General features: G+C 43.0%; 1 long non-coding RNA gene across 1 annotated transcript; it reads left to right on the top strand.

Annotated features, from left to right (window-relative positions):
- Positions 1 to 1027: 1027 nt before the first annotated feature.
- On the top strand, positions 1028 to 19739 carry LOC307207988. Its single transcript, XR_013834922.1, has 2 exons — positions 1028 to 1160; positions 19558 to 19739. It is a non-coding gene; the product is annotated as an uncharacterized lncRNA (long non-coding RNA).
- Positions 19740 to 22129: the final 2390 nt, after the last annotated feature.

Below are 22129 nucleotides of genomic sequence, written 5' to 3'. Positions count from 1 at the left end.
TCTTCTGTTGACATTCTTAACCGATTCAAGGTCAGTCCCAGAGTCTCACAGCTTTTTATCTTGCAGCTGGAAATTCCCCCAGATCAGCTCTTGTAACAGTTTCAAAAGCTTCCTCTAGAGGGAAACAGTTTCTATTTGTATTAGTCCTTTTAGATTCAGTTCAAACAATAAAGTTAGTTTCAATTTTCAGTTACTTTTACTCCTTTTTAAATGCAGACGGAGACATTGGAAACAATGTATTTCTCTTATTTAACTAACTGTCAGTGAACGTTCTAGTCACGGTCAATGAGCATTCCAAAAGACGTCAGTCTTACTAGCAGCCCGTTTCCAGGTTCGGAGCGGTGGTATTTTAACTTCCTTCACTCTCTCCTGCAAGCATATACAATCCAAAACTTCCCCCCTCTTCTCCTGCTTCCAAGGGGGATTTAATATTTTTTTACTGATGGAAATTTAGTCCTTTACAGTAGGCTTTCCAAGACTTTAGCTTGCAGCCTTTTTGCTTCAGTCTATTTACAAAAGGGGAAGGCGGACTTCCTGTTTTGAACCTCCCCGTTTCGGTGCCAAATTAAGACGTTTAAAAATCCAATTCTTCACTCTACTCACGGGTAGTTGCTTTAAGATCAAAATTTCCACAGGAAAAAGTCAGCGCTCTCCAGCAACAGCTATGCGGCTTCGCTCCGTGGAAAAAGCAATCAATTTGAAGCACCGCGCCGCTCACCCCACGTCGCTCCGGATCCCCGAAACTGGGTTTCCCCGTGAGTAGGGGAGGCACAAAAGGTGCCAGCCGAATCCCACGTTCACAGGCTTCACCCGCCTGTGATTTTTAGTGGGTCTCCGCCTTCGCTGTGGCGGCCAGACCCGGATTTCCACGAAGCAAATTCCTCCCGATCAGAGGAATTCCGCCATTACCGGAGGTGCCAACCCGGAAGTCCGATGGAGTTGATCACTCTGGCTCCTCCTATCTTCCCTATCTTCAGCTACAGGAGAAGGGAGGGAGATCCCCACCATCCCTTTGCCTCTGTATCCCTGTCCCTGACAGTAGGAGTGGTTTGACAGCAGAATGGACTCCCTTGGAAGATGGCCACCAATCGGAAGCTGCGCCTTGGTTTCCGAACATTTTGGAAGTCAAACTGACTTCTGGATACCATTCAACTTCCGAGGTACCACTGTAACAACAACAACAACAACAACAACAACAACAACAACAACAACAACTGAGGGCCCCACATCTGCTGCCCCTAATGCAGGCAACCAGTACTGAGATGGATTCAATAGTCTGACTTGGTACAAGTCAGCTTCCTATGTTCCAGTAGTATTTTGTACCAGCCGTAATCTCTGGACCCATCTCCAAGAACAGCCCCGCTAACTAATCTGAAGATGTCACCAAAACATAAATATATATCTTGGGCTGCTTTGTCTTTTAACCAAAACTATCAAGCAAGTTTGTATGTCTGTAACAATTTGTATTTTCTTCTCTCTCCCTCTCTCTTATATCTATGGTAAAATTTATGTAAAAATATATATACACTCTTGATAAAACAGTTTCCCCAGCTGTGCACAAAGAAAGCTTAGAGATAATGCAAAGCTAAAACATATATAGGTGACTAAATTATATGTCTTGATAGGCTTGTTGAACCAAAAAGGGTTTTAGCAAGTATCTAAAACAGTAAATCAGGGCAACTGCCTAGTAGTTCCCAAGCACAATTGCTCCCATAACAAAGAACTGAGCTCTCACAAATATGGAATGAGATTTTGCTACATAAAGAAAATAATTTACTACATTTTCCTGATATTTCCATACCAGATAATTTCCACATTTTATGTGATTTTTCACATTATGTAAAGGTCACTTCTGGAAATCTAGTGGAAGTTTAGCACTCATTTCCCTGCTAATTGTTTCCAGAAAAAAGTCAATTTGCAACTGCATTAACTCAGAAAATTGTAGGAGTTTTACACTGCAATTTCATGGGCAAAATTTGGGGCTATGTCCTCGCATACAGTTACTTTTTGCTATTTAAAATTTAGCACTATGTGCTGATATATTGATTAAAAAGTTGCATTTCTGTAACCCAACAGGTACTGCAGTGTAAAAGGAGCATTAGAAATCAGGACAGAAGTGCTAGCATTATAATCAGGAAAACTCAATAAACCCCATGTTGGAATGCAGCCATTATGTGGCACTTGTAAAAAGGCAATTTCGGCAGTTCAAATTGATCAAATACTACATTATTGCATGCCACTCTGAGTGGTGCGAGACTCCAGGGTAGCTTGCCATATCTTGAAGAGCAAAAAAGAGCACAGCTCAAGCCGTTGCCAGCACGAGCCGGAGAAAGGCATGTGGGGGCACTGCTGTGCCCTCATGCCCCTTTCCCTGGCTCAGGCTGGCAGCGGTCATGGCATGCAGAGCAGGCTGAGCCTGAGTCACCCAATCCCAAGACACCTCCCCCTAACCCAAACCTGGACATTTCCTTTAAAATGTAAAAATGGGCATGTTTGCTCCCCAAAAGAGGACATGCTCGGGTTTCCCTGGACAAGCCAACTCCAGGGGTTCCAGGTGCTTACTCAGGGTTTGGTTTCCTTGGAATGAGGGACAGCAGGGACTTGGTGTCTTTAGAACATGGGCAGACAAACTAAGCCCTGGGGGGCGGATCTGGCCCAGTCACCTTCTCTGTCCGACCCGCGGACAGTCTGGGAATCAGCATGTTTTTACATGAGTAGAATGTGTCCTTTTATTTAAAATGCATCTCTGGGTTATTTGGGGGGCATAGGAATTCACAGTGGTACCTCTGGTATAGTTAAAGCTATGGTTTTCCTGGTAGTGATGTATGGAAGTGAGAGCTGGACCATCAAGAAGGCTGATCGCCGAAGAATTGATGCTTTTGAATTATGGTGCTGGAGGAGACTCTTGAGAGTCCCATGGACTACAAGGAGATCAAACCGGTCCATTCTTAAAGAAATTAGCCCTGAGTGCTCACTGGAAGGACAGATCCTGAAGCTAAGACTCCAATACTTTGGCCACCTCATGAGATGGAGGGCACAAGGAGAAGGGGACAACAGAGGATGAGATGGTGGGACAGTGTTCTCGAAGCTACCAACATGAGTCTGACCAAACTGTGGGAGGCAGTGGAAGACAGGAGTGCCTGGCATGCTCTGGTCCATGGGGTCACGAAGAGTCGGACACGACTAAATGACTAAACAACAACAACAACGGTACCTCTGGTTGCGAGCAAGATCCGTTCCAGAGGCCCATTTGCAACCTGAAAAGAACACAACCCATGTCTGCGCATCTGTGGACGCGAGGGTTACGATTCGTCACTTCTGCGCATGCGCATGATGTCACTTTGCGCCCATGCGCATGCACGAGCGGCGAAACCCGGAAGTAACCCTTTCTGGTGCTTCCGGGTTGCTGTGGGACACAACCTCAAAACGGCAAACTGAAGCAAACGTGACATGAGGTATGACTGTATATGTTTTATTAACACATATATACAAACTGAGCCTGCAATGGCATTAACATCCCAATCATAGCATTAACACCCCAAGGTCTTGCTTCTTCCATAGCCATAGCTTGGATTCCAGCAGAAATCAAGCATGTCTCTATACCTCCCAGGCTTCTGCCTGCCACCTGCTTCTAGTGACTAGGTCTCTCTGACACACTCAGCTCTCGCTTTCGTCCTTCTAACTACCAGCCAGTTGAGGGAGGAGGTCCCTACCCATTTGTCTTCTGGCACTGAGCAACTTCCTTTGTTACCTTAACAATTCATACTTAGGGGGCCATTATCAAGAACCTGGCCTTGGTTCCAGGAATTTGAAAGGACTCAGGTGTACAGACTAAACTGTGCCCCCCCCAACTCATAACAATGCATTTCTAAATTGTTCTTCATATAAACTACTCCCACTGCACTGTGTGATATTGAAAAAAGACAATGAAACACAATAAAAGCCAAACATAAACCATCTCAAACTAACAAAAATTAAAGACAAGTAAAAACCAAATGTAGTCCCTTAAAAATTCCTGGACAAGCATGGAAGTCTAAATCAGGGATGGGGAGCCTGTGGTCCTCCAGATCTTGCTGGATGATAATGTCAGGAGCTCAGCCTACACTCGAATAGGACCCTGGCAGAGACACATGCCCAACTGACACGTTCTCTCCCTCCTGGTCGATCGTTCGGGAGCTTCAATAGCTTTCTTCTGCCCGAACATCACAGCAACTGATGCCAACAGACACCGGCACACTTAGGGATCTGCAGAGTCTTTGCAGCTTGCGTAACAGACCTCAGCAACTCAGCATTTTGGCTAATCTACTTTATTTACAAATAAACACACACAGAGCACTGCAACATGGCTCCCTCTCTCTCTAGCATCAGACAGCAAAGAGAAAGAACAAAAGACAATAGTCCCACTTCACGGAACACAGTATCACAAACATCCTGTCTCCGTCACTTTCCACTCTGAGGAGTCAAAACATACCACAACATGTGAAAGACAACAATCCCATGACTGCAGTCACGGAGCAGGAATTCCAACACATAATACCCTTCACCACTGGTTGCACTGACTGAGGCTGGTAGCCCTGGCAGACTATTTGAAAGTGCAACAAGGAAGCAAAAGGAGATCGGAGGGTGGGAAATAGGCATCTGCAATGTGTTCGAAGTGTATTAGGATTGATTGAAAAAGGGGTAAAGGGCATAGCTCAGTGGCAGAACATCTGGTTTGTATACAGAAGGTCCCTGGTTCAATCCCTGGGCAGGGCTGAGGAAATCTTTTGCCTGAAACCATGGAGAGCCACTGCAGGTCAGGGCAGAGATTACTGAGCTAGATGGACCAATGGTCTGACTCAGTATAAGGCAGCTTCCAATTTTTATTTTTACATACAGTCTTACCTTGGTTCTCAAACTTAAGCCATTTTGGGAGTCCGTTTGACTCCCGAAACTGTTCGAAAACCAAGGTGCAGCTTCTGATTGGCTGCAGGAGCTTCCTGCACTTAAGTGGAAGCTGCATTGAACATTCGGCTTCTGAAAAACATTCAAAAACCGGAACACTCACTTCCAGGTTTGTGGCATTCGGGAGCCGAAACGTATGAGTACCAAGGCGTTCGAGAACCAAGTTATGACTGTATTTGGAAAGGAATGTAGCTCAGTGGTAGAGCAACTGCCCTGCTTGCAGAAGGTCCCAGGATCAATTCTTGGCATTCCCAGGGATTCCCTGTCTGAAATCCTGGAGAGCTGCTGCCAGTCAGCACAGACAAGACTGATGGTTCATCTACACATCCTCTTGTTTTGCTGCTTTCCCCCAAGGAAAACCACTCTTTCATGCTCAACTGGAGCAAAAGGCAATTCAGTTTTCCTCCGGATTGCTGTTTGCTCCTATTTAGAGTTAAAGAGTAGGTTTTCCCTGGGAAAGGAGCAGGACAAGGGGAAAACTGCTCTAACCTATGCTTTCTAGGCATGGGACAAACAGAAGTATGGACGAGTCCTGAGCTAGATGAGTCAATGGTGCAACTTAGAATAAGGCTGCTTCTTATTTTCAGATGTACCAGCCCGAGTATGGTTAACCTCCAACATGTAGATTAGACCCCTTCAGGCATGCTTTGGTGGAGCCTGCCTAGAGGAAAGACACTTCAGAGGAAAAGTGAAGGTAGGGCAGTGAGTTGCTGGACTTTGTTCCTATGGCTATGTGGTTGAAAAGCTGGCAGCAGTGCCATGGCAACCTGAGAAGCAAAGGGGAAACAGTTGCAGAAGCAAGAAATAATGGGGGGGGGGGTTATTGGTTGTTTTTAATTAAAATAATAATAGCCAAATATGTGTATATTTGAGGAGAAAAAAGGAAAAGGAAAAAACAGGGTAGGGTGAAGGGGGTATGTGTGTGTATGGGATATCTATATTATTTATATCTATATCTATCTATATCTGTTAAGGAAATTCTGGGTTGAGAGACTACTCAACAGCCCAGCTTGTTAGGGTACCAGTCCCTCATGGGTCCATGCGATCAGTAAAAGAAAGAAATTCCAGCCAAGTAATTTGGAGCAAAACAGCAGTCAGTAGACTTAGATCCTTTATTGTTGTGCAACAGGTTCAATAGCAGCAAGTGAACCCAGAGCATGCGGCAGCATTGACTTTTAAAACTTCCCACCACATCCCAGAATACAGTTCGTACAGCATCATTGGTACATCATCTTTACATCACTGACATGTCACCAAAGGGGAGGGGTAGACAGGGGTTACACTAGTTCAACCTTGGCAAACATGTCCAGACAAGTCCTTGGTCCAAGATTAGCAAAGGCAAAACATGTCAGGGCAAGACGCAGGTATAAGATTAGCATAGGCAAACACCTCTGAAGTCCCACCACCCAAAGTACAATAGAACTTCCTTTGCAAGTCTGGACCCCTCGAAGTCTGGTGATGGGATTAGGTTTTCCTTGGCCAACAATCAGCTCAGCAATTGTCACCTCTGGGCACTTCCTGGAGTAGGAGGTGTGTAATACTTGTCTTCAAGCTTGGGGAGGGGGGCAGGGAAAAGAGTCCCTTTTCCAAGAGCAAATAGTGTTGAAATGGAGGAAACTGGCAAAGGGGTTGATTTTATATGATTTTTAAAGCTAGGTATCTTCACTGAGCTGTCAAGTTGAAAGGATACATTCAGGCATAATATTTGTAACATTTAACAGCTTTAAAGATGTGCCCCCCTTTGTCATTTCTGTTACATATCTATCTATAGACACACACACACACACACACACACACACACATATATTCTGGAATCAAACGGTAGTGCCCAATCAATGTTAAAAATCAAAAGCTTTTTTAAAAAAAGAAAATCAAGAATTATGAGGTCGAATGAATGTTAAAGATCAAAGGTAAAGAAAATCAAATAAAAAAAGACATAAAATTTAAACTTGAGGTGTTCCAAGCTGCAGTAGCAGCAACCTGCAGGCTTGTGGGACTCAGCCGCACAAGGATGAGGGTGGTGGCAATCTCGGGCGTGGGTTGGGTAAGGCTTCTCCACTGGGGGCTGCCATTTTCTGCCTCAACCTCTGCAAACAGGCCACTGTGGTGCTTGCTTCCTTCGCGGGAAGGCTCTGCCCCACAGTCCGGGGGGGGGGGGGCGGGGCTGATCCCCCTACAAGCAGCCAGCCCACAAAGCAGAGTGAGGAGGGAAGGCCTGTCTGGCCCCATCCAAATGTTGCTCAGAGGCTGCAGCTGGGGGGGACGGACTCCCCTTCAGTGTTGCCCTACTCCCCGATACTCACCCCGCCCCCTGTCATGAAGGCTGCTGGGCTCCTGCTCCCAAGTGGTGCCAGGGAGCAGTGCTTGGCCAGCAGTGCAGAGGCAGACCCCTCCAGTGTACCCTGAGCCACTGACTAGGCCTCACCAGGCAGCCGGTCCATCTCATTGCCCTGGCAAGGTGGTCTTGCCACACCCGGAGGTGGGTCGAGGGCTGAACAGTCCCCCCCCCCTCATGGAATCTGCCCCAGCCATTCTGTTGGCTGGGTCCCACTCTCAGGCAGCCCTGCCCTCCCCCCTTAAAACAAAATAACTTAACAAAAAAAAAACAAAAAAAGCTACAATACAATACAAGCTAAAACAACTATACATTTAGACAACCCCCATACAAATACAAACCCTATCCCCTTTAAAACAACTTTAACATGGGGGACTGGCCCATGCCCTTATCCCACCCACCCCAACATCTCCCCACCAGCCATCCCCCCCCCCACTGCAGCAGCAGGAGTCCTGCAAATCCTCAGAGGGGGGATAAGTAGCAGTCAAGTACAACATTCCTTGTTTTCCTAGAGTGGACACGCAAAGGGGATGTTTGGTCCAGCCAGTCAAAAACTTCCTGTTTCCTCCTGGGCTGGGGCATCCTTCCTCTTGCATGTGACTAGAGGTGGTCATGACCTTACCTGTGCAGGTAACAAAAGCACAAGGCACACAGTAGACTCTTTGACTTCCTCTCATCGTTGGAGCAGCTTTTTAGCTAGAGATGTCCTGTTGGCTTTCAGTCAACAAAGTCTAATCATATGGGATAGACTCACATGTATATATCCGTAACTAAGTCTGCCTTCAGGGATCCAACTGTGAACTGATGATGTTGTGAGTAAACTTCTTTTATGACTTTAAATAAGATTGTTGTATGTTCATTCTTTTAAGAGGGAAATAAGGGATCTTACTATGAATCTACATTGAGAAGTTTAAACAAGCTTGCAAACAGCTACCCACTGTGCGTTTAAAAGGGAATGTTAAAACTACTGCAAGTTAGGAAGGATATTAATAAATAATATTTCCTCTCCTGCCTCTCTAAAATTCCCACAGGGAGATTGCAGTATCCCCAACAGCAGCAGCAGCAGGAGTCCTCCAGGTGGGGTAGATGATAGGCCCCAAAGGGGGACTGCAGGGCCAGGTAGATGGAATTCAGGGCAAGCAGGCTTTATAACGCTGCCCCAACAACTGGTCCACGCCCAGCTGAGGTAGCATCTGTTCAAAGCATGGAGGAACTTTCTCGAAGGGGCACAGCACCAGGTGGAGGTCCTCACTGATCATCTCAATCTCGAGTACTGGCAGACAGTGTGTTATCTCAACGAGTGGCAGATCTGCAGGACATAGTTCTTTGCTCGTTTTGACTTCAGAGTCCAGTCAAATACTATGCAGCTTATGATGATACAGAGGTTTTTAACAAAATAAATATACCATACAGTGGTACCTCTAGTTGCGTTCCGCTCTTGTTACGGACTTTCATCTTAGGAACCTGGTGTTTACTTCTGGGTTTGCCACGCGCGCATGCACAGAAGCGATCTGCGCGCTTCACACATGTGCAGAAGCGCTCAATCGTGCCGCACACATGCACAGAAGAGGCACTCTAGTTGCGGACTTTTTGGGGCAGGGTGCGAATGGCACCCCAGAACGGATTAAGTCCACAACTAGAGGTACCGGTGTATTTAGAGGATTCACAGAAACAAATGTTAATAGCAGCAGTATCAGAAGCAGAAATTAAGGAAATAATTCTTAAAATGAGAAATGGTAGAACACCAGGATTGGATGGGTTTCCTTTTGAATGGTATAAGACATACATAGATCTATTAACTCCAAAACATCAACATTTGTATAAAGAGATATTTGCTAAAGGCAGTGCCCTTTTTCAGGGGGTACTGGCACCTCTTTTATTTTGGTTAAAAAGTGTGCCACATACTGTAACAACTTTATGGTTGTACTGGCACCTATTTTTCTAGAAAAAACATTGGCTAAAGGTAGGGCATTTAATCAAGATTATATTACATTCATACCCAAACCAGAGAAAGATCATACTCAGTGTGCAAATTATCAGCCTATATCATTGATCAATGTTGATACAAAAATTTTAACAGTGACCTTAGCAAACAGAATCCAGCAAGTAAAAGCACTGGTCATTAAGAGTGAGCATACAGACTTCATAAAAACAAGCAGTAGATAATGTTAGATTAGAAATGGATTGGTAGATTTAAACAAAAATAAATATCAATTTCTAAGTTTATCACTAGAAGCTGAAAAGGCTTTCAACAAAATTTATAAACAGTATAGAGAGGTAGCTTTAACTAAATTTGGATTTATTTATTTTTTATACAGTTACAGATAGGTAGCCGTGTTGGTCTGCCATAGTCAAAACAAAATAAAAAAATTCCTTCCAGTAGCACCTGAAGAAGTGTGTATCTGAAGAAGTGTGCATGCACACGAAAGCTCATACCAAGAACTAACTTAGTTGGTCTTTAAGGCGCTACTGGAAGGAATTTTTTTATTTTGTTTTTATTTTTTATAAAATGGATTAAACTATTGTATGACTCACCTACATCTAGAGTTAAAGTGAGCGGTATTATGCTTTTTAATATTTGCCTAGAACCCTTGGCTTGCACTATTAGACAACATTGCAAGATTTACAGAGCAGTCCATGATTCAGTTGAATATAAATTGGTTTTATTTGCAGCTGATATTCTCTTGTTTATTTTGAAACCTCATACTAGTATTCCTATGTTAATGCAAACAATTTATGCCTTTGGTAAAATACCAGGATACTTTATTTATTGGTACAAGCTGGAATTGATGCCAATAGGAAATTTTTTTATTGCTCATTCATTTAAGTAATATCAATTCCGAATTTGTCCCAAATCTATTAAATCCTAATGCTAATACCAAGAGATATAACTCAGCTAGTAACAGTCAATATAAATAAAATAATGAAAGAGGTTTATTTGGATATTGACAGATGGGAATCATTAAACCTTACCCTTTCGGGAAGGGCGAATGCTTTCAAAATGAATATTATTCCCATAATTATATATTTCCTGAGAGCTGTGCCAGTTTTTATACCTGGAACGTATTTCCAAAAGATAAACTATGTGTTTAGGAAATGTCTTTCAGGTTCAACAACACCAAGAAAATCCTTGCAGGTAGATTTGGAATTCTGAATTTGGAACTATACCATCATGCCTACTTATTGTCTAGTATCAAATAAGGGGAGCAGATGGCACTGTGGTCTAAACCACTGAGCCTCTTGGGCTTGCTGATTGGAAGGTTGGCGGTTCAAATCCACACGATGGGGTGAGCTCCCGCTGCTTGGTCCCAGCTTCTTCCAACCTAGCAGTTCTAAAGCATACCAGCTAAAGTAGATAAATAGGTACCGCTGCGGTGGGAAGGTAAACAGCATTTCCGAGCACTATCACACTCATCACAGTGTCCCATTACACAAGAAACAGTTTAGTCATGCTGGCTGCATGACCCTGAAACCTGTCTGTGGACAAACACCAGCTCCCTCAGCCTGAAAGCGAGATGAGTGCCACAACACCATAGTTGCCTTTAACTCGACTTAACCGTCCAGAGACCCTTTACCTTATTTTTTTTTACCTTAAAGGTAAAGGTAAAGGGACCCCTGACCATTAGGTCCAGTCGTGACCGACTCTGGGGTTGTGGCGCTCATCTTGCTTTATTGGCTGAGGGAGCTGGCATACAGCTTCCGGGTCATGTGGCCAGCATGACTAAGCCGCTTCTGGCGAACCAGAGCAGTGCACGGAAAGGCCGTTTACCTTCCTGCCAGAGTGGTACCTATTTATCTACTTGCACTTTGACGTGCTTTCGAACTGCTAGGTTGGCAGGAGCAGGGACCGAGCAACGGGAGCTCACCCCATCATGGGGATTTGAACCACCGACCTTCTGATCGGCAAGTCCTAGGCTCTGTGGTTTAACCCACAGCACCACCCGTATCAAATATTGGAAACCTTCCTTTTAACTTTCCGACCTGGGCAATTTTGGAATACACATTTACAGCACCTTTGTTTGGTTGGACAATATTAGGAAGCCACCATGGTAGAGCTAGTCAGATCAGAATGAGAAGTGTCATTAGGGTTGCCATATTTTGAAAAGCAAAAAACGAGCACACATTTGCTGACTCACCGACTTTTAACTATGTATCACTATGATGACTCTCATTTTAAATAGCCCTACTATATGTAGGCTATAGAAGTTGTGACATATTGCTAGAACATTTCATTTTCAGCTATAGGAGAAAGGATGTGGGTGGGTATGGAGAAAGCTGTTTGAACGGCCTGCTCCTTAACGAACTTTCAAACTAATTCTTTCAGAATAAATGTGATTAAGAACTCTGTCCCCAGAAGTATCAGGAGCATACGTTACACTTCTCATGCTTGTCCTGAGATAATCTAGTACAGTGGTACCTCAGGTTCCATACGCTACAGGTTCCATACACTTCAGGTTACAGACCCGGCTAACCCAGAAATAGTGCTTCAGGTTAGGAACCTTGTTTCAGGATGAGAACAGAAATCGTACTCCGGCGGTGCGGCAGCAGCAGGAGGCCCCATTAGCTAAAGTGGTGCTTCAGGTTAAGAACAGTTTCAGGTTAAGTACGGACCTCCGGAACAAATTAAGTACTTAACCCGAGTTACCACTGTAAACACTTCCCTTCCATTTGCATCTTACTGTAACAGATAGTATTCAGTCTTCTTGTACCCTGATTTACACATTCTCAACTGACCCATTACCAAAAGAAGAGCAGGAAGCTCTTTAGCCAGCTCAGAAATTATGCAAAATGGCACTGCAAATAAATCACTATTGTCTGGGGGCTAGTGTATGAAATAAAAGCAATCACTAATTCCATCAACTTCCTCAATTCACTCCAGAACAAGGAAAATAATGACATTATAATAATGACATTATTGTCCCTCTCTTTAAAATCTCACTCAGACCCTAGGAGAAAATAAATCCAGTTCTTGACCTTCTATTTGGGGGTGGGGGCAGGGTGTCCACAGAGGCAGATGTATTTCAGACCCTTATCCAATTCACTTTATTCAGAAAAGAAAAGGGATTTTTCACATTGATCCACTACAAAAGATGGGATTCATCATCCCATCCCCTCCAAACCCAGAAGATCACAAATGGAAATTCTGCATTTCACACACTTCTGGGAAATACTGAAGAGGTACAGAGGTACAGAGCTGTCTCCTACTGGGTTCTTGTGTAACACACAACAGAGAGCAACCCTGGTTAAATAAATTGTGGGGGAAGAGATGCAGAACAGTTTTCTGTCCAAGTTACATAGAGAACAACACCAACAGAAGAAGGAATTTCTGGACTAGAACGCAAAGGAATTACACACTCACTACAAGTCTAACACCTACATCAACACGAGAGGATATATGGCACCAATGCGAGTGCCACTCAGGTGGAACAATAAGTTACAGCTTACCACATCCAGCGAAGTGAAATGTTATGATGGCATACTTATTTTCTTTGCCACATTGCACAGAGGAAATTATGAAACACATGTAACTTCTGCATGTCTGGATAGTCATGCCTAAGAAAAAATAATGTTCTAAGCAGGTGCCAAAAGAAATACAGTGAAGACAATTGCCTGGTGCCCAAAGGCAGAGAATCCAAAGTGTAGGTGCTGCCACACTGAAAGACTGATTTATTACACGTGTGGAATGAGTATTACACAGCACTTGTAACAGTTCTGCAGACTGCGTGTACATGGGGTAAGGTGATCCTGCAATATTATCTGAGTTCAGTGACGCATTCCAGACAGGCAAAAAGGAGGCTGCAAATAAGGGCTAGTCAGAGGTTTACCTGGGGAAGGTGTGTGGCTTTGGAAGAATCCCGAGGGCCAGATGGAGAGGGCAGAATATGATTCCTGGGACTGAGGTCCCCCACACCTGCATTTACAGATTATGGATGACCTCAGTCGACCTCAGAAAGGGCTTTTAGATTTTGCTCAGCTGCATTTAAAAAATCTTAATGCTCAACAAAACAGCATGTCAGCAATCGTTCCAGCCTCTTTCCGTAACTATATATCTCTAAGTAAACAGCAACTTCACTCATCTTCTTGCTTCTCACCACAGAGTCAAAACATCTCATCACTGGCATTCTATCCCACACCCCTCATTTCTCATTAGCATCTCCCCAAACCTACACTCCAGTGAGGAATCATTTGGTCAGCTTCTTCTACCTGCCTTATGTGACCTGCTATTTTTTTTAAAGAAGTTTGCACTCTAAGTGACTAAATTTTTTTAAAAAATCAACACAATTCTAAAAAACAATATCAACACAATTAATAGAATTATGCTGTAAGCCACTGATGTAATGCAGTAGGAAAGATGGCAAATCTTTTTTTTTTTTAATGTATTAGATGTGGCATTGCCAGTAGACAGAAGAGAGGATTCATATCATAGATAAAAGCAGTGGCACACCTGGATGAATGCAGTTCACCACCAGTCATGAACGATTATGATCATACTGGGTGCTAGATAAATCTCTCATTTTTGCTGCTTGGGAATCAAAACATCCCCAGACAAGATGTTAGGCACAATAACTCACACTCTCCAACATTTCACAAACTGATACAGGCACAAATGTGGAGTGTCACTCTTCTTATCATGAGGATTATATCCCATTAAATAATAAAAATAATAATAGTAACAATAAATTAATAAATTAATAACAATAATAACTATTATTATTATTATTTATGCCCCACCCACCTGGGCAGCTTTCAACAGAATATTAAAATACAATAGTCTATTAAACATTAAAAGCTTCCCTAAACAGGGCTGCCTCCAGATGTCTTCTAAAAGTCTGGTAGTTATTTTTCTCTTTGACATCCGGTGGGAGGGCGTTCCACATTACTGAAGGTTCTCCTGCAGAGTTTGTGGAGCCTGTGGCCCTTCAGATATTGTGAGACTCTAATTCTGCATCAGCCCCATTCAATGTGGCTAGTGGTCAGGGATGATGGGGTTTGGAGTCCTGCGACATCTGGAGGGTCTTAACTTTCTCATCCATTCTCTACTGTCTGATGTATTCATTTATACCAGAATAGCCTGCCCTGCACTGATTTCAAAATACAAGAAAGCAGATTCTGACTAAACTTCAGGAAGAACTTTGTGATGGTAAGAGCTGTTTGACAGTGAAATGGACAAACTTGGGAGGTGGTTGTCCATTCCAGTGGAGGTTTATAAAGAGAGGTTGGATTGGTCACCTGACAGGGATTATTTAGCTATGCTTCATGCATTGCAGGGGGTAGCGTTTCATGCTACCGCCATAACCTTTCCCTCTGCCAGCATAGCCCTTCTTCCTTCTATTTAGCATTAGGAAAATATTACACTTCTGCTTTACAGAAATGGAATCCTCAATGACATTTTCCCCGTCAAGAACCTGGATATTAAAGTGCCCTGTGCGTCAACTGGAAAATTGGCCTGTGTGCTATGTACTTCTTGGTCTATTTCTTTGATTGAGTATGTTTTTTCTAACTGGGGCATCTGCCTTTGGGTGGGTGAGAGCATGTCTCACTTTTGAGAAATAGTCTAGTGGCACTGTAATAACAGTAACACACACAAAAAAGCCAGCTCCTAGTTTCCATTCGTTGGTCACAATCTTCCCCTCCCCCCCTCTGTTTTTCTAAACAAAAAAGCCCCAAAGGTTGCAACATTTCCTTCTGCTGTCTTTTAACAAGGCTTGATGGGAGGCTGAGATTCAAATAGTTCTACAGGTATTTAAGGATGCCTCCTGTACACTAGGCCAGACTATTTGTCCATCCAGCACTATAACTCTCTCCTCTGACTGAGAATGCTGCTCCAGTGATTCAGGAAGAATTTCCCCTCCTCCATTCACTGCATGAGCAGATTAATTTAACAGGCGATACAGGGAATTGGTTCTGAGACCTTCTGCATGCTAAGCATCTTCATTGTCTTATATATATATATATAAGGGTAGCAGATAACTGGTAAAGGAGAGAATACCTGACACATGGTTTATAATCCAGGACTGGATTCTCCTTGCTTCCCCACCTGATGCTCACTTTTATAGCTGCCAGGTGATAATTAGAAGCCTGATGGGATTGCCCCTGCTCTCTCTCAGCCATCAGGATGTGGCAAGTGCATGTTAGCTGAGAAGGTTATTGGATTATCAGCTGATTAGAGGTGTTAAGAACCCACTCTTGCATAATCAACATCATGCCAATTTGGGCTTCCATGTGGCACTGACTTTTAGGGAGAAGAAGCAAAGGAGGCAGAAACACAGCTGAGATGCTTGACAAAAGAGTTGAGCAGAGTGTGCTGCTGGGAAGGTGAAGGGAGAGATCTGCAATGCACAGAGGGAAGGTGCCAGGCACTGAAAGGAAGAACTTCTGGGTCCTCCTTATGTGGTTGGATTCCACCTCCTATTAGTCCTCAGTTAGTGTGGCTAAAGGCTTTGATGTGTAAATCAAAACAGTACACAGGCTAGGTTTGAGGGACAAAAAATAACAGGTGCAAAACAGAGTAACTAGAAGGGGTTAATTTTCTTCATGATTGTAAATCATCCCATGATGATGCAGGTGAAAGTTCAGTTGCTATGGTAACAGTCCAGTGACCCAACTAGATCTGATTAATCATAGAATTGCAGTATTGGAAGGGACCCAAGAGTCATCCAGTCCAACCCGCTGTGATACAAGAATCTCGACTAAAGTGTCCATGAGATTCCAACTAACCTCTGCTTAAAAATCTCCAATGAAGGAGAGTCCACAACCTCCTGAAGGAGACTATTCCACTGTCAAACAGCTCTTACTGTCAGAAAGTTCTTCCTGAAACTTAGTCAGAATCTTCTTTCTTGTAACTTAAAACCATTTATTCGGGTCCTAACCTCCAAAGCAGGAGAAAACAAGCCTGCTTCATATTCCATGTGGCAGCCCTTGAGATATTGAAGATGGATACCTTAATGCCTTTCAGTCTCCTCTTATCCAGGCTAAACAGCTCCCTCAACTGATGCTCATAAGGCTTGGTTTCCAGGCCCTTGATCATCTTTGTTGCCCTCCTCTGCACACGTTCCAGCTTGTCAACATCCTTCTTAAATTGTCGTGCCTAGAACTGGACACGGTATTCCAGGTGGGGTCTGACCAAGACAGAATAGAGTGAGACTGTTACTTCCCTTAAACTGGAAACTATACTTCTGTTGATGCAGTCTAGAATAACACTAGCTTTCTTCTTTTTTGCTGCTGGATCATGCCTGACTCACGTTAAGTTTGTGGTCTACTAAGATTCATAGATCCTGCTCACATCCTTTTATTACTACTGAAAAGGATCCTTTTCAGATCCTTTTACTACTAGCAAGCCAGGTGTCTCCCATCTTATTGTCAGGAGTGCATGAAGGAGCCAGGCCCTGTCACCAGTAGGGCTTCGCAGGACTGGGGCTTTCCTAAGTTTGTTCTGAAGAGGCAAGGCATGGCTGCACAGGTGAGGCCAATTGGTAACTCACAGCACCTGGTGGCAAGAGCTGGGAAAGGATATAAGGTCAGGTTTCCCTTTGGCTCTTTGCTACAGCAACACACTTCCTTGGGCTAGGGCTTTTTGACCTACCATAGGAAAAAAATGCCAGGTGAGCCCCAGAAAAGAGTGGTGGTATTCTCTCATCCACCACCCCGGGGCGCAAACCCTGCCACCATACCTGTCACAGTAGCCTTCCTTCCCCCGCCACGCACTACTCCTGGTCGATTCGGAATCACAGTAGGAATGTGTGTGGTGTGTGAGCTGACTGCACCAGTCAAACCAGGTACAGAGGAATAGGAATAACATTCTAGGTAAGATATTCATCTTTATCACTTATATTCTACCCATGAATGACAGTCTCAATCTACTCCATATATCTAGATCTTTCTTAATTTCCTTCCATGTACTCTCATAATTATCTTTGAACAAATCAATATTTTTTGTTGTCAGCCAGATTCCCAGATATTTCACATTTTTAACCACCATAATACCTGGAGATGCTTGTAGTTCTTCTATTTCTTCTTTGTTCATATTCTTTACTAGCATTTTTGTTTTAATTTTATCGAGTTTAAACCCAGATACCTTTCCAAAAACTTCCACTTTCTTTAAGGCCTCTTTTACACTATATTTTGGGTCTTCCAAAGTTAAGACTAGATCATCTGCAAAAGCTTTCACTTTGTTTTATAGTATTTTGCAGAAATGCCATGTGGGCCTGGAGCCTTTGCTATTTTCATTCTTCTTATTGCTTTCTCAATTTCTTGTTCTGATATTTCCTGATTTAATTGTTCTTTCTCTTCTGCAGGAATTTGTTGCAATTGGTGGTTTTGTATATATTTTTCTATTCTCTTATTGTCTTTTGCATATAACTCCTTATAGACCAGAATCTCTGGAAAGGCTTTCTAATTTCCTTGGGGTCTTCAATTATCTTATCTGCCTCTTTTATCTTACAAACTGTGTTTTGCTTTTATCTTGCCTTTAATTGCCATGCCAAAAATCTCCCAATTTTATTAGCCGAATTGAAGTTCTTTTGTCTCATTGCCTTTATTTTCCACTCAACTTCCTGACCCACCACCATGGAGAACTGAGTCTGCAATATTTTAATATTTTGTTTTATTGTCTTGTCTTTTGGTTTTACTGTTAGCACTCTCTCATTCTCCATGAGATGAGCCAGAATTTCTTTTTTCTTCTCTCTTCCTTTTTTCCCCTGGAAACTATTCTTTTGAATCAAAAAGCCTCTCATCACTGCTTTGCTTGCGTCCCATACTGTTTCAATGGGTGTTCCTTTATTTAAATTCCATTTGAAATATTCTGCTATTATCTCGTTGGCTTTTTGCACTATCTTTTGGTCATTAAACAGATTCTCATTCATTCTCCATCTAAATGCTGAGGGGTCTTTCCCTTTTAACTCCCTCCTTTTGTGGGGGCCCAATTAGTGCCATTGCCTTCCGTTAAGAGTTTGGGTGTAATCCTTGACGCCTCCCTTTCCATGGAGGTGCAGGTTACAGCAACAGCCAAGGCGACATTTTTCCACCTTCGCCACATCAAGCAGTTGGTCCCTTACCTTTCCCGCCCTGACTTGGCCACAGTGATCCATGCAACGGTCACCTCCAGGCTTGACTACTGTAATTCGCTCTACGCGGGGCTGCCCTTGAAGCTGTCCCAGAAACTCCAGCGGGTGCAGAATGCAGCAGCGAGGCTCCTCACGGGGTCTCTGCCATGGGAGCATATTCACCCAGTGCTTTTCCAGCTGCACTGGCTCCCGGTGGAGTACAGGGTCAGATTTAAGGTGCTGTTTTTGACCTTTAAAGCCCTTCGCGGCCTAGGACCCTCGTACCTACGGGACCGCCTCTCCCGGTATGTCCCACGGAGGACCTTAAGGTCCATAAATAGCAACACCCTAGAGGTCCCGGGCCCTAAGGAAGTTAGATTAGCCTCAACCAGAGCCAGGGCTTTTTCAACACTGGCTCCAGCCTGGTGGAACGCTCTGTCTCATGAGACCAGGGCCCTGCAGGACCTGATTTCTTTCCGCAGGGCCTGTAAGACAGAGTTGTTCTGCCTGGCCTTTGGCTTGGAGTCAATTTGATTCCCTCCCCCTCTTTCTTTTTTCGTTTCTCCTCCTGTGATGAGGCTGCATTTTAATGTTTTAATATTGTATTTTAATCTTGTTTTTAAGTTGTATTCACTCAACTTGTTTTTATTATTGGTTGTTAGCCACCCTGAGCCCGGCCTTGGCTGGGGGGGTATAAATAAAATTTATTATTATTATTATTATTATTATTATTATTATTATTATTATTAATTTCCATATGTAATGAATTATGGTCTGACAAAGTTCTTGGGGAGATCTCTGTTTTTGAAACTCTCAGAATCAATTCCTTAGAGGTTGATATATAAGCTATTCTACTAGAACTTTGATTTGGTTTTGCGAAAAATGTAAACTGTTTTGTTGTTGGGTTTTTAAGTCTCCAAATATCAATTAGTCCCAATGTATTAACCATATCAAAGAATGTTTTTGGTAATTTACCTTCATTTGCATCTCGTCTTTTCATTGATCTATCTAAATCTGGTATAACCACTCCATTACAGGCTCTAATCTCCTTGCCCACTTTCCCATTCTCCTGCCAGAAAGGACGTCTTTCCCCTGGGGTGCCTATTCCCTTTTTCCCATTTTCCCCCAGACATGCTGTTTATTTGTTGCCCAAAAGTACAGTTTGGCTCTTAAATTGTCCTATGTAATTTTTTTGACAACCCCTAGAGGTCACAAATCCAAGCTTTCTATTTTTAGGTTGGATTCCCTCCTGTCCGATGCGATGGCAGCAAACACAGAAATGACGGTCCTTCAATACAGTTACTTTTGTTTTCTTTGTCTGTCCCACCGTCTCATCCGAAGAAAGCCAGCAAGAAGCAAAGAGCGGAGAATCCAAACTGCTGTATATGAGAAAGAATAAAAAAGGAAGATATTTGTGATCCAATTTGCATTCTTTTTTTTTCCGCCGCTTGTTGGCTTAATCCACTGGTGACCTCAGAAAAGCGCCACGTACTCCAAAAACATTAAAGAACAGGGTTTCTGGTGTCTTCCTCCTTACGAAGCAATGCTGGTGGAGTGGGGGGATTTTATAAATTCAAACGCCAAAATCTCCTTCTCCAACACTGTCTTAAGCCCCCCAACAAAGTCCGCTTGTCAGCTTAGTTCACTGGAAACCTAAAAAAAAAAGCTGTGTACTCCAAAAGCAATAAAGTACGGTGCTTCCGGTGTCTTCCTCCTCACGAAACAATGCTGGGGGGGGGGGGTTATAAATCCAAATGCCAAAGTCTCCTTCTCCATCAAAGTCCGTTGTTAATCCCAATAAAGAGCTACAGTCAAATGTTTTTAGATTTTCCCATGTTCGGCATTGGGTCACTAATCCAGATCTTTAATATGTTTAGCCAGTCATGGCTAGTACAACTTTTCTCATCTAAAAATGGTGGAGCATGACAAATCAAATTATTTTAAGCCACAGACAGTTCAAATTCCAACCAGTACTGACAGAGAGAAACCTCTAACTCCACTCGCCACAAGTTATTTTAAATAAAAGTGTTGCCTCCACACTTTATACAATGTAATCGAGGTCTTAATAAGTAACACTCACTCAGCAGATACTTTCTTTCCTCGCTCCTTCCTGCAACCTTCCGCCATACACCATCTTCTCCCAGCTGCTGGGACGGACTCCCTTTTTGTGCCCCACAGCTCTCTAAATTTTAATAAGTTCAGTTTTGATGCGATGGTCAAATAGACTCTGCCAATTATAATTCCAAATTGGTTTTTAATTTTCGGAAGCTCACCACTTTCATTAGAAGCTCGATCCCATCTCTGGATTTATTTCTAAAACCCGAAGAGCAGGAGAGCACGACCCGACACCGCCGGGTGCCATGTCCCCCAAGATAGCCCCTTGGGGTTCCGAGGTCCATGTAGCCTTCGCTGAACCTCTAAAAAACCCCTGTGTTGCTTGAGATTCCCAGGAGGGCTATCTCGGGCTTCTTTCAATGGCCACGGCTCTGCAGTAATTAATTCTGGTAATTAAAGGGACAGGACAACTCAGAGATTGGCAAAAATCATTATCAAAATTCGTCTGGCAAGGAAAAAGCCAAGGATTAAATTGAAAATATTAATAGACAAAAAAGAAAGAGGCGGTTTCGCCTTGCCAAATATGAATTTATATTATGAGGCATCCTGCCTAGTATGGTTGAAGGAATGGATGACATTGGAAAACACTGATCTCTTGGACTTAGAGGGTCATGGCAATAGGTACGGGTGGCATTCGTACCTATGGTACGACAAAGTAAAAGTACACAAAGGTTTCTTAAACCATGTGATTAGAAGGTCGATATACGAAGTATGGGAAAGGAATAAAAATTTATTGGAACGGAAAACCCCATGGTGGATATCACCGATAGATGTACTGACAATCAAAAAGGTGAATATGGAAGGGGAAAGGAAATCACGAGGAAATCACCAGAAGTACGGAACAAGGGTTAAAACTCAAACCGTATGACCAAATTGAAAGTATGTTAACAGGGTGGTTGCAATACCATCAGGTAAACGATACACTAAATGAAGATAAAAGGAAAGTTGGGTTTGAGGATAAAAAAAAAAATCAAAATTTCAAATTGAACTAATAGAGTGTAGAGGTAAAACACTATCCAGAATGTATGATTTGTTGCTTGAATGGTTCAGGAAAGATGAAGTGAAAGAAGCTATGATAAAATGGGCTATAGATTTTTGGCACAATATTGAATTGGATGCATGGATAAAATTATGGAATGAGGGTTTGAAATTTACAGCATGTATGGATTTGAAAGAAAATTTAATGAAAATGATTTATAGATGGCATTTAACGCCAACTAAGTTGGCAAAAATGTTTAGGAAGAGGGACAGAAAATGTTGGAAGTGTAAAGAGGTAGATGGAGAATATTACGATATGTGGTGGACTTGTGTTAAAGTAAAGAAATTCTGGGAGTCAATGTATGATGAATTTAAGAAAATACTTATATACACCTTCCCCAAAAGACCAGAGGCTTTCCTGCTAGGTCTGATGGGAAAGGAGATTTAGACAAAGGATCAAAGAGTATTTATGTATGCCACAGCTGCTGCAAGGACTTTTCTGGCCCCAAAGTGGAAATCACAAGAAGTTCCTACCATTGCGGAGTAGCAGGCGAAGATGACAGACTATGTGGAATTAGCCAAATTGACAGGAAGGATCCAGGACCAGAATGACCAGAGATTCCAGGACAATTGGAGTAAATTTATTGAGTATTTAAAAGAGAACTGTAAAAACTTAAAAAGACTAGCAGGGTTGAAGTAACACCTACAATGTAAA

Source organism: Podarcis cretensis, assembly GCF_951804945.1.
Source record: "Podarcis cretensis genome assembly, chromosome: Z".
Lineage (NCBI taxonomy): Eukaryota > Metazoa > Chordata > Lepidosauria > Squamata > Lacertidae > Podarcis > Podarcis cretensis.
Note: the sequence above shows the minus strand (reverse complement) of the source record. Positions and strands in the feature narration are given on the sequence as shown.